This window comes from Lacerta agilis, chromosome 13 (genome assembly GCF_009819535.1).
Source record: "Lacerta agilis isolate rLacAgi1 chromosome 13, rLacAgi1.pri, whole genome shotgun sequence".
In the NCBI taxonomy this organism is placed as follows: Eukaryota; Metazoa; Chordata; class Lepidosauria; order Squamata; family Lacertidae; genus Lacerta; species Lacerta agilis.
Window position 1 is genome coordinate 26,263,209 of NC_046324.1, and position 14,272 is coordinate 26,277,480.

Sequence of the window (14,272 nt, forward strand, 5' to 3'; positions counted from 1 at the left end):
CTGCCCATATTCCAATTCATGTCTAAGTCCAGACCTGGCCAATGAAAGCTGCATCAAATTGAAAAGAACAGGGCTTCAAGCATTAATCAATTTAACTGAACATTCATCAACCAATGAAGGGCGCAGGAGGGCTTTAAGTTGTTGGTGCAAGAGTGAATGACATTTTAAAAACCAAATTCGTTTTGACTCTTTTTATTTAAAACGAGCGCGACATAGCATTTTCTACTAATGATGATGAAAAAGCTGTTAATTAAACTCCAATTTATCTATATTTCCTTCAATATCCACAAAAACGCTATTTGTAATATCCAAATTTAAATATATTTAAATTGTACACTTCCCTCCCTCCCCCACCAAGAATTTTAAGATCCTGCACTGACAATTCACAAAACTTTGTTAAGTTGCAGTGCCTAAGTCCAATGAATTCAGCAGGACTTCCTTTTGAATAGATATGTGCAAGACTGAACTGTTAGTGGCTTATAGGTTTCAGCAAAACCTGTGCAGTTCCTGTTGGAATTCTGGAATGAAACAGCTGCTCCTGGAGACATTAAGCTCTCTGGATTTATAATCCATAGCACTCGACATGCAGAAGCCTATTTTTGGAAGTAATTTTCCTCTTGTTTCAAAGCTGATGTAGTATAGCCAGAAACTTCCTGAATGTGCCCTTTAGGTTTTTCATGGGAAGTCATGACCCTAAATAATAATTTTATTGGCATCTTTAATTGCTTACCTCAGGCATGTTTGTAATTTTAAACAAAACAAAGTAATTATAAGACTTAACTGGCTTGATTTTTGTGGTTCCCAGGCATTTATTCTTACACTATAAGCTTTATCAGCCAGTAATTATTTCTGCCTACTATTTAACACTTGCTAAGCTAACAAGTAAGGACTAACTGGCATACTACACAACACACAAGTATTAAGAGTCCTGAAATTGTGTGGGAGCCAGTGTAAAGTTATCTTAGGCATGGACTTGCTGCTGTCTGAATTGCAGCATCTTTATGGAATGAATGCAAGAATCACTGTCCTGGGTTTTGCTAATGGTCAGGGGTACCTTTACCTTTTAATGAAGAATTGGAGAGAAAATGTTTTTAAAGGGTTTTGGGGTACTACTGACCTCTAAAACAGTTTGTAGTGATATTAAGGGAAGTGAAATGTCTACTATGAAAATGGACAAAATATTCTATTTTCAACCTTCGTGTGACTTTCTCACAAGAACCACTTCTGGTCTAAGATTCTACAGAGATGAGAAATAAACATAATTTTGTGGAGTTCTTTTGACCCTGGCAACTTATGTGTATAGTGTTTCAGTATTATCAGTCTGAATTCTCTATGATAGGCGGAAGTGACCCTCAAAGCTGTAAGAATAAGGCACACTTTAACTAGGCTGGGGTGTGTGTGTTGAGGATGGAAGAACCACATGCCAATTTATAGCTTATTTTGGTTGAGGAATACCTAGAGAATGAAGTTGCAGAAGAATAACTCAAAAGTGTTTTAATTTTTTATATCACTGTTGGGATATTTATTTATACAACCTCCAAACACTAACCGGTAGTTAATGTCTAGCCCACTGTGTAAGTATAAAAAATAAATCTAGTCTATTGTCACCAACCAGAATGTTAAAAATAATTTCCTTACTCCAAAGAGATGGAAACCTGTCCAACTCATTCAAGTCTCATTCTGTGATGTTGTCGGCTGTTACCATCAACTGGAAGTTTAAATAACCTCTAAAAGGCACTCTTATCTTATTTGAAGGTTTGCTTATGCCCAGAGTGCCTACTACTGGAGGCAAGCACTTGTTCTTCCTAAGCAGCAGCAGCAGCAGCAGCAGCAGCAGCAGCAGCAGCAGCAGCAGCAGCAGCAGACTGAACAGAGAGAAATAAAACAGGCAGCACCACCTGTTAAATGGCAGCAATTTTGGGAAAAGACAATGCAGAGTGTTGTGGCAACTTAAAGGCCTAACAGTTTTATTATGATATAAGTTTCCATGGGCTGCAGCCCATTTCCATCAGATACAAAAACTGTTCTCTTTGAATATTATACATACAGAGGGGAAAATTATAAACAGTAGGGCCTTGAAATGCAGGAAGGCTATCACATGTCTCTGCAAAGCTAAAATGTACAAGACACACACACACACACACACACACACTTCACAACAGCAGTAATTTAAATAGTAACCAATTGAAAAGCTACAGACACTACCCCCCCAAAAGGGTAGTGAAGCATCAAAGAATTGTAGAGTTGAAAAGAACTCCAAGGGTCATCCAGTCCAACCCACTGCATTGCAAGAATATCAACTAGCTCATACATCACAGATGACCATCCAACCTCCAAGGAAAGGGAGTCCACTACCTCCAGAGGCGTCTGTTCCACTGTCAAACAGCTCTTACTGCCCGAAAGCTCTTCCTGATGTTCAGCCACCTCTGATTCCCCTGGCTTTTCACCCACTTTTAAATAATATTAGTCATCTGTATGATGTGGTGGGGTGGAGAGCCAGGGGTCTTTAGATATTATTTATTAATCATTTTCAAACATGACCAAAAAAACAAAACAAAACAAAACACCCCACAAACACTAAGCAGAAAACAAACACATACATTAAAACCAGTTTTTAATAAAAAAAACTTGTCTAAAAGATAGTTGTTTTTTTAAAGCTAGATTAAAACATTCCACCATGCAACAAGGCCATAGATAATTAAAAGCCAAAGGCCTAGTAGAAAAGGTTTGCATTTCCTTAACAAGTATGCTCCCCCATGCAAAATGACCTAGTGTCTAAAGCCAATTAATCTTAAGTCACCCATCAGATTCTACATCAATCTTACCTCCACCTTCTTCAAAAAAGAAAAGAGTGTGCAAAGTTCTAAAAGTAGCATGACTTGTGGGGAAAATTAGAGTGCAAACTAAAAAAATGTAATTCATCAGAGACAAATTCAAAGCTCTGCACATAGTGAAGCAAACATATATTCACAAACAGTAATAAGATAGAAGATACAGTCATATCTCGTGTTGCGTCCGCTTTATGCTGCATCTTTTTGCGTTACGTCCCACAGCAACCCGGAAGTACCGGAACAGGTTACTTCCGGGTTTCACCACTCATGCATGCGCAGAAGCGCTAAATCGCACTTTGCACATGTGCAGAAGTGCCAAATCGCGCTGCGTGCCTGCGCAGATGCAGCACTTTGAGTTGCAGGCATTTCACGTTACGGATGGGCCTCTGGAACGGATCCCGTCCGTAACACAAGGTACCACTGTACCCAGCTTGGAAACAGCACATATGAAAAAGCTGCAAAAGGCCTACTGCGATTTTAGGCTGCATTAATCGAACCACAGTTTCCAAATAACAAGAAGCAACAGTTCCACTTTATTCTGCATTAGTCACATCTCATCTGGAATTTTATGTCCATTTCTGGGCACTTTAAAAAGGGGTGTGGTACACTGGATTGGACTTTCAGGGCTGCTGTTATTTTGTTGTATGGAATTCATGTTGGCCTGTTTTGATATTACTGCTTAACTTTGATTTTATGTATTTCTACTTTGGCATCTTTCAGCAAAGGGCAGACTATTAAAATGGTAAATTTAAAAAACCATCAAACCTGTTTCCAATTTATGCCTAGTCATCAACTTTTTACATGACTTTGGACAAGCCAAATAAATTATACTCCATTCAAACTATATTTTGAATGTTAAATGGGAATATTAATCACCTGTCTCATATGACTCAGTGGCAATGTTCATAAGGCTATAACCATGGTCTAGCACACCTTTGGGGAACCTAAGGTCTAGGTGCAAAATGCAGCCTCCTCCAGGCCCCTCTACCGAGTCTCTGGCCACACCCCTTCGTCTCAGGCCACACCTCTCACCAGCCCTATTTCTGTGGCCTCCTTAAGTGTTTGATTGGCTGGAATGTGTCCTTGAACTGTGATTGTATGGATGAAAATATGTGAAGGGGTGGGGAGAGACACTTGTAGAAACCTCTGACTTTGTATGGCTGGAATGTAGCCTACTCTAAAAAGGAAAAGGTAGCATCCTTTGCTCCACCTACTTTTGTCTCTGGCATGCAGACCCTACAATTTTTTCCACAAGAGAATGTGGCCCTCAGGCTGAAAAAGCCTCCCCCCTGCTTTAGCATGATGTGCACAAGATAGAACAATCCCAACAGTGGCATCATCAGCCCACATGGCCTGGAAAATTACCCAGACAGCATTTTGCTTCATTCTCCCTGAATCTTATGACAATAAACTCTGGTTAGTTTAACAAGAAAGCTTCATAACCCATGGTTTGGAATTAGCTTGTTCTAAAACTGACAGGAGCTTGCTATAAAACATAAGCCAAACAACAAGAAGCCGAGTTTCAGGGACAATGAAACAAAACAGTCAAAATTGTTTTCCATGCTGTGATAAGGCTGCAGAAAGGAGAAAGCAATGCAGAAGGCTGAGGTTCATCCCAGCTCATGCACATCATGCTAAACCACAGTTAAGTGCAGGAGTTGCCAACAATTTTAAACTCACATGCACCAGTGAGTCGTCAGTGAATATGTACAAGGAGGGTAGGGTTAGCCCTTCCCTCCTTGCGCTGCCCTCCTATCATAATAATGCACCCCCACAGCCTGACACACAGCTATTTGGGAGCTAGCGCAGGCTAGCTTACATATGTAGGATGGTGTCTGGGGGTGAGCCTCTGCCAGAAGCTGCTCTAGGAGAGTTAAACATTCAAGGTAAAGGTAAAGGGACCCCTGACCATTAGGTCCAGTCGTGTTACTGGCCAAGGGAGCCGGCATACAGCTTCCGGGTCACGTGGACAGCATGACAAAGCTGCTTCTGGTGAACCAGAGCAGCACACGGAAACGCCGTTTACCTTCCCCACCAGAGCGGTAGCTATTTATCTACTTGCACTTTGACGTGCTTTTGAACTGCTAGGTGGGCAGGAGCTGGGACTGAGCAACGGGAGCTCACTCCGTCGCAGGGATTCGAACCACTGACCTTCTGATCAGCAAGCCCTAGGCTCTGTGGTTTAACCCACAGCGCCACCCGCGTGAAAGAAATAGGGAAAACGACTGCATTCAGCAGTGTGTAGGGGCAAAAGGAGAGTAAAAACACTGGCAAGAAACATATGGTGGTTTGCATGTACCGACAAGCTGCCCATTTGCGGGTGGCGCTGTGGGTTAAATCACAGAGCCTAGGGCTTGCTGATCAGAAGGTTGGCGGTTCGAATCCCCATGATGCGGTGAGCTTCTGTTGCTCGGTCCCTGCTCCTGCCAACTTAGCAGTTCGAAAGCACGTCAAAGTGCAAGTGGATAAATAGGTACCACTCCAGCGGAAAGGTAAACAGCGTTTCCGTGTGCTGTTCTGGTTCGCCAGAAGCGGCTTAGTCATGCTGGCCACATGACCCGGAAGTTGTAAGCCGGCTCCCATTGGCCAATAAAGCGAGATGAGCGCCGCAACCCCAGAGTCGTTCGTGACTGGACCTAATGGTGAAATAACTCTTACAAAATATAAACTAGGAAAGATATCTAGAGATGTTATGGGAGCTCAGCAGGTTCCACCTTCCACGATGGCCAGTAATAATTATTCAGTTACCTCTCTCTTTGTGATCAAGAAAGGGCACAAAGGGGGCACAAAACTAGGATTAGGGATCTTTTCAGAAGCTACATCTATTGGGGGGGCGGGAACCATCATGATTGTCCTCTGGCAATCATGTATGTAACTTTCTTCAAGGTCATGTTTAAACCTCATAGATTGTTGTCCTAACTGTTCTGTAGAAAGTGACAACATTTTTTAAAATAACATGTTAACACTACAATGAATGTATAGCTATCCAGAACAAAAACATAATGTAAGAATGACCCCTCAGGCCCAAAGATATCAAGCAACTTGTCATAGAATCATAGAGTTGGAAGAGACCACAAGGGCCATCCAGTCCAACCCCCTGCCAAGCACAGCATGCCTGTGGTCACACAGCATGCCATTAATTTGACTCAGCTCAACTGGTTGCTGGTCATACTTCCTACTAATTTCATTAAAACTAGTTTCAAAATAAACACACTTAATACTGCAGCCTAATGGAATTTTGTATTAAAAGCTATGTCACTGATTAAGTAAGGACCATTGAAAACACACATCTAAAATAATTGTAGGAATACTACTTTGTATGTATTTGTACAAAGTACATCTTGAAAAATGTATATGCCTGAATCAGACTTGCCCCTTCTTAAACACAGTAACTATATTGATGGTCTAACTTTCAGTGTCAAAATGCAATATAGAAAAGTTATTATTTACACATGGTATCTATTCTGCTTGTAACTATTTCCTTGGGAGTCAAGCCGGACTGAATGAAAACAGTGTGGGGAGGGCAAAAGAAGAAGATACATGTTTTGTTTTCACACATTCAAACATCTAAAACTAAACTGAAATTGTGACACAATAATTTTCTAATGAAATGACTGGCCCCCCCAAGATATACAAAAGCCTCATTTGGACTATGGCTTAACATTATGCGAACAATCCTCCCCTCCCCAGTGTGGTCATGAATAGATCTGCTGATGTTACTTCCATTTTCAATAAACCATAGCATGAAGTTGACTAGTTTCAGCAAACCATAGTTAAGAACAACCAGTTTGCCCAGCTGCAGTTAGAAACAGAACAAAAGCTTTCCTTTTCCACGACACTTCCAAACCAAAGGAGAGGGGAATACATGAGACCAAGGCTCATTCACAAAACACTACAGTGTACATCATTGGTTAGTGTGATATCCAAATGAGGCTAAAGAGTACCTCTAATTCTCTCCAATACTTATTGATGTAGCATATAGGACATTCAATGTCACCACTGCATTTTAATATGATGGTTGCTGGTTTTTATTTGTTTTTATTGTGTAAAATGTTTTGAAGACCTCTAGTTGGAAAGGTGGTATATAAATATAAAAAAATGACAAAGAGTATGGTTCTCCCACCAAGGAAATTATTTCTCTTGATGTGATCCTAAAGGTTCAATTTGGATTAAATGCATGATATAATAATTAAAATAAGTATTTTTACTAAATTGCTTCCCCATTTAAATCTACAACAGCATTTATATTAGCAATTCAGAAGTAAAATATATTGCTACGTAACTGAGAATCAATTGCAATACAGCGATCATGACACTCGTATCACTGTTCCATATAGCTGATGACACAAGATATCATACATCAAGGTTCTGCTGTGATGTGCTGTACGCAGGACTGCCATTTTAATTATATGTCTTGTCATTACAGTTGCCTCAAAAAGCTTCATCCTGCTGTTGACAGGGGTCCATTACTTCGAGCATGCAACTCTGTTGCTACTTCAATCCACAGCGGCTCCAAATGCAATTCCAAGCCCAACTGAAAGTGCAGGCAGTTACCTTTAAACCCCTATATTAGGGTTGCCATATTTCAAAGAGTAAAAACCAGAACACCCCAAAAGTTGTTGAGGAAACCACCAAAATTGTGGAACTTATTATATATATGTATATAAGATATATCTGGTGAGTATGCAGGACAGGGCCTTCTTGGTGACGGCACGCTTAGGAAGCCAGTTCAGTGCCGCCACCCCCACTATCACATTCCCGGCCTTGTTGTGTTCAGACATATGTTTGATGTTATCCAATCTCCAAAGTAATGGTTTATCAAGATGCTATTTTGGTTTTCTGGTGTTTGTTTAAAATGATTTTTGGATTGTAATCTTATTATGTTTTGTGAGCTTCCTTGGGGGTCCTATGTGGTTTCCCCAAACAGCATACAAATAAATTAAAGGAATAAAAAACCATTGCCCCCAAATGAAAGAAACTTGGTAGATTCTCCTAGACCCCAAGAGGAAACATCTTATGAAAGCCAATACTATCCAAATGGACTGACTTCAGAAGTCTGGTTGAGAGATGCTCTGTAGTCTTTGGTTGGCAAATATTATTTTTATTATATTTTACCAGAGGGAAAGGCTGAAAGGACAGTAACATTGGCTTCACTCAAGCTGGGGCACAGGCAAAGAGCTCTTTGATTTCCTCATTCCTAATGGCACTATGGATTAAACCACAGAGCCTAGGGCTTGCTGATCAAAAAGTCGGCGGTTCGAATCCCCACAACGGGGTGAGCTCCCGTTGCTCGGTCCCAGCTGCTACCCACCTAGCAGTTCGAAAGCACGTCGAGTGCAAGTAGATAAATAGGTACCACTCCAGCGGGAAGGTAAAAGGTGTTTCCATGTGCTGCTCTGGTTTGCCAGAAGTGGCTTTGTCATGCTGGCCACATGACCCGGAAGCTGTACCCCGGCTCCCTTGGCCAGTAACGCGAGATGAGCGCCGCAACCCCAGAGTCGGACACGACTGGACCTAATGGTCAGGGGTCCCTTTACCTTTAAATGTAAGTGTAGAGGACTTGGCAGGCACCACATAATGCACCTTATCCATTCATGATACAGGAAGACATGCCAAAATGATTTTTAATCCACTCCCTTCCACATGAACTGCATGGAAAGCTCTATCAAAATATTCATTCTTACACACCTTACTTCCTTTTGCCTGTTATCTTAGTTAATGCACTGGAATGAGAAACTGATGTGCATATTGAAAGGGCAGCCTGGGATATCCTGGGGAAAAGAACAAAACTGCTTATCCCATAGGCACAAACATGAAGTCCAAAGCCAGTGGATAGCAATAAGGATCAACATGGGGGAGGGGGGGAGCGAGAGAGAAGAGAAAAGGGATCAGTCACAAAGCCATAAATCTGGAAGAACAACTTTGTAATCTCATGCATAGGTCAGACTTAACAACAGTAATTTGAAACTTATTTCCTCATTTTCAGAGTTTGTATTTCTTCACCAAACATGAAGTAAGCTCACCCAAAATGTTATTGTAGCTATACTGTATTTGAGAGCCACTCGATAATAATGACAATGCAAGACTATTCATTTGGGACTGTATTTTTTATTTCCTTCCCTACATAATATATCCATTCAATTAGGTCATATGCTGCTTGAGAATAGCCACTCACAGAAACAGGTCTGGAAATTTCCAGGGTGCCAGGACACCTAGGTATCAAAGGATGTCATGCTGCAAACTCTGATGGCTCTTCTTGAATACCGGTACTTTGTTCAGGTTTCTGGGTTGTTGAGATATTTTTCCAGACCTGCTCCAGAGGAGACTAACATTTGGAAGACTGAAGTGTCGTGGAACTGCTGAAAACGACAAGCCAAATATGAGGCCAGGAAAGTTTGTTTATATATATCCAACAATAAATTTATACAGTTTACCGATTAATATTGTATGCACATTTAAAACAAGTCTGCATATTCTTGAAATAGAAATAATGTCGCTGTTTCAGTCACACATTGAACATTCTGAAGGATCTTCCACATACTTCATATAAGGTTTAATGTCTACCTACCAATGTAGAAATATGCTTTCCTATAAATTACTTGGTTCTAGTGTGCAAACACCTTAATGTCATTAAATATGTGGAGAAAGAAGCTTCCTCATGGTCTACCACTGAAAACCAGTAAAATGCAAACTATTGCAGGGATATTGAAAATATGTTATCACACCTGCCCTGCTAATTATAAACTTTGGTACCACAAGTGTTACTCTGAGGAATGACAACTTTATTTCAATATAAATACCTAGTATCATTTCTCTTTTCATGTACAAGATTTGAATTGAAAAAATTGAAGCTGCTCCTGGTTTTCAAAACCCACAACTAAAAGACCAGGACAAGACAAATACATCGCCAGGCTTCTACAGGAAAAGGAAAATGGTCTCTCTCAAACTGGGATGTGCTATACAATAAGACATTTAAAACTGTATGTAGATTTATCAGTGAAGCCTCATTGTATCCTAAATGGAATCTTGCAGGGAGAGCCTGGGGAATGTAGTCCCTGACTCTAATAGGCTCGGGTTGGCAATGAGATGCTATGTGAAGAGGAGGAAAGATGTAGGTATTGAGTGGATGTAACCCAATGAGGTGGGGATTTGAAAAACAATGGAAGAGCACAGAATTTCATAAACCAGAACCACACTCCACCTGCAAGGAGAAACCATTCACCACTAAATAATGGTAATAAAATGGGATGCATCAGAGCAATGATGCCACATAGGGGTTCTACTCAGAGTAAACCCACTAAAACTAATAGACTTCAAAAAGCCATGTTCACTAATTTCAACAGGTCTACTCTGAATATGACTAACACTGGAAACAACCCATTGTATTTCCAGAAAGTGAAATTAAAAAAAATATATGTGGAGGATCAAGTGGTCTAAGGAATATAGTAATAATACTGATTAATTGAACTAATAAGACACCTTTTAAGTGGGCAGGCAAGATACATCAGGGTGGCTGCTAGCTGCCCTGGGCATCAAATACAGAAAGGTGGCTTACAAACTGTTATTAACAAAACAAACAAATCCTGCATGTCCCAGAGAATGTGCTCAGCTAGGAAACAAGACACCATGTGGAAGCAAACAAGGAAGTAGCATCACCAACCAACCTCTACAAATCCAGCTGCCAGTTTGCAGGGGACATATGCCCCATGCCCTCTGGAAAGGGCCCCAGCTCACCTCCTGCTTTACTTCAGGGGAGGAGCTACAGCTCAAAAAGCAGTGCTCCTGCTTTGTTTGCAAAAGGTCCCAGGATCAATAGCAAGTAAAGATAAAGGTAAAGGGACCCCTGACCATTAGGTCCAGTCGTGTCCAACTCTGGGGTTGCAGCGCTCATCTCACGTTACTGGCCAAGGGAGCCGGCGCACAGCTTCCGGGTCATGTGGCCAGCATGACAAAGCCACTTCTGGCAAACCAGAGCAGTGCACAGAAATACCATTTACCTTCCCGCCGGAGCGGTACCTATTTATCTACTTGCACTTTGACGTGCTTTCGAACTGCTATGTAGTGAACGTGCACCCCCTTGCCCAGCGGTTTCCCACTCGTGCGTTTTTCACTCGTGTCTGTTTTGGACCAGCCCACAGGCTGTCCCCAAAACCACTCCTAAAGTCTGCTGCCACCACCCCTTTAGTACCAGTCTCAGCTGCGTTCCCAGGACAGAGACAAAAGGGGAAACTCGGTCCTGTGCTGGCAACGCCACTGCCTTGCTCAAACAGAGCCACAGATAGAAACCTTTTTCCCCAGTAGAATGGATCTAAGCGGTAAACATTGATTTAGCCAAGCAGCAACTTAGAGATGAACAAAACACAGGACAAATATTCCTTTAAACATTTATTAAAAGAATACTGAAAATAACATAATTCATAGTTCCCATACAACAGATACAAGCTGGGACCAAGCAACGGGAGCTCACCCCATCAAGGGGATTTGAACCGCCGACCTTCTGATCAGCAAGCCCTAGGCTCTGTGGTTTAACCCACAGCGCCACCTGTGCCCCAGGATCAATAGCTAGTATCTCCTTTTAAAAGGACCACATCAAATGATGGAGAAAGGACTCTGCCTGTGATCCTGGACAGCCACTGTCAATCAAAGCAACTAATAATGGGCTAGGTGGGCAAATGATCTGCTCCAGTATAAGGCCATTTCCAGTGTTAGAAACTGAGATATGAAAGCTAGGAGCTAAATTAAGGTTACCAGATTTTTTTAATTAATCCGGGGACACTTTTCAACTTCCCACTAAATATATGGGTTTTGTCAGGGAACTGATTTGTAAATCTGGGGACTGTCCCCAGGAAACAGGGTCGTCTGGTAACCTTAAGCTAAATGGCACCTTAAACCTAGGTTATGCGTGCAATAACGGAATGTCTAGTGCACTTTTTATATCAAGAATACAAAGCTGAAAATGAATGAACTGCAGATAAAATATTATGTTCATTTTTTACATGATCTAGTCCTTTCCCTGCCCACCCCCCTAATACTCTTAGGGTCTCTTCTCCAGTCTTCAGAGTGTAGCTGGAAGTCGAGAGGCAGAAAAAGGTCCTTGTTTCCTTCCACTGCAGTTTAAATCTGAAATCTTAGGCACAGTACTGCGCCCAGAGCTCAGAAACTGCCTGCACTAATGAAATTTCCTGTCGCAAAATGCGCCTAGAACAATGGGAGTTTCAAACACTGGCCGTTTTCCAATTTGCCCAAACCTACACCCTCATCCTCATGAAAATGAAGCTCGTTTTTCTCTTCTCCTCATTGCAACTGGGAGCTCCTTATGGCTTTATTCTTCTCACGCCCCTTGTTCTGCCTTCACCCAACATTTGACCCTACCTAACTTCCCATCCCCACCCCAAGAAGGGACTAGATCCTTGCCATTTCCCTATCTTTAGTTGTTGGGGCAGGAGGCAGAGCTTTATAGTAGGGCAGATGCCACACTAGGGGCTCCAACTACTTCTACACATTCCAAAGACTACCCACACCCACACTCACACCCCCCACCCTCTCTGTCTCTCTCTCTTACACACACACACACCTTCTGGGATGCACAGCAAATTTGGTTGATCAAGGACAACAAATTATGGCTGACTAATAAACCTAGCCAAAATCTGAAAAGCCTCCAAAACTATAACTCTAAAAGTAATTCTCTGATGAAAAACTGGAAGCTCAGGAGAAGAAAGAATATGCCCATTTCACTGAAATAAAGTTTGTTTTGTATTTACCGTAGGCAATGCTTTATTACAGACAGGAAAAGTAGCACTCAAGGGTGTTCATTCTTCTGTCACCCATGTACAACATTTATTAAAGTATCACATACATTATTTCACGTGCAGATGAGATTCAACTATCATACTTCACAGGGCTACTATTAAATTAAACCAGTAACTTACGGTTTCATTTGTGTGGGCCATTTTCCATTCAAAGCCCTTCGTTTACACTAATAAGTAACCTTTGCAGCACCAGCCCTTTGTAATAGATTGGAAATAAATATTACTATTTTTGTTCAATACAAGCTAGCAGTAATTAATGCTCACAAATGGATTTGAAACCTTCTAGGGAAAACAGGAGTCAAACTAGTGCTGTACAGTGGTACCTTCATACCATACGCTTCAGATTACATACTCCACTAACCCAGAAATAAAGCTTCAGGTTAAGAACTTTGCTTCAGGATAAGAACAGAAATCGTGCTCTGGTGGCACAGTGGCAGTGGGAGGTCCCATTAGCTAAAGTGGTGCTTCAGGATAAGAACAGTTTCAGGTTAAGAATGGACCTCCAGAATGAATTAAGTTCGTAACCAGAGGTACCACTGTACTCATATATCAACATGAGATGCCACTTCCTTTAAATTTCTCAAAGATTTATTTTTCATGAGGCCTTTGACTTGGCTCCCTTGTTCCTATGTCCTACGTGGTGTTCTTCACCAACTGTGTGCCCTTCTGGTTGTTTTGGACTACAACAAAAAAGGGAGCTGTGGTATAAAACTTCTGGAAAACACCAGGGTGCCCGGCTGCAATTAAACCTGCAACCAAGCTTAAGCAAATGCAACAACCACATATTCCTTCCCCATTTATCTCACCTGCCCTTCCCCTGCTCTCAGTGTATCCAATTTTAGATTGTAAGCTCCTCAGGGCATGTCTCCCTAAAGCACCACAGGCACTGACAGTGTTATATAAATAGGAATAATAAGAAAGTGAATCCATAAACAAAGTTGGAGTAGTAAACTCCAGTATTAGAAACTCAGCACTTGGGAGTATTATTAGTTTAGAATTCAGCAGACACATTCAAGCACTGTGCTTTGATACTATTTCCACCAAAAGCCATGGGCAGGTGAAGCACTGCTGATGCCAAACAGGTCACTACATTCATTCAGATTTAATTGCCCCAATATTAAGAGCAACAGGCAGCCTCAGTGCAGAGTTGTATACATTTGTTCAGCAACACAATCTGATAATTCTTACTATTTTGATGGAGCTAATGGAAGAGTAAAACAGTCCTCTTGACTCCCAATCCCCATAAGCTATATACTGTTGTACTGATTGCTATGAATATTCTTTATTTCCATAATACAGTAATAGCTTAGCTACTTGAGTTCAATTTTCCTTTTCCTATCAAAGGTACCCCAATTGCTTTATCCTTGGTATGCGTTAGGCAGACAAAAACCACATCCAAAGCATCACTGGCAGGTACTTGGTTGCCTGGGCACATTCTTCAGTGGCATTGTGAGCAGTCAAAATTTGTCCTACCCCAGCAGAGGTATGGCCCCTTAGCTTAGAACATGCCACAAGTGGTCCCTAAGGATTTGAGCTGAATTCCATGGCCAAGACAATCACCTCTACCCACAGTCTCAACCAATACATTAAACAGGAACACTGGGTAGTCCCACATTGAACATTCCTAATAAA

General features: G+C 41.5%; 1 protein-coding gene across 2 annotated transcripts in view; it reads right to left on the reverse strand.

Moving 5' to 3' along the window:
- Positions 1-14,272, reverse strand: part of CTDSPL2 (CTD small phosphatase like 2) — a 39,891-nt gene that overhangs the window by 24,037 nt on the left and 1,582 nt on the right. Inside the window, exon 1 of one of the 2 annotated variants that reach the window (XM_033168094.1) lies at positions 1,639-1,659. The exons of the other annotated variant lie outside the window; for it this stretch is intronic. The gene's annotated coding sequence lies outside the window, so the exon portion shown is untranslated. Of the gene's footprint in view, positions 1-1,638; positions 1,660-14,272 lie in introns of those variants that run through there. 2 annotated transcript variants of the gene reach the window in all.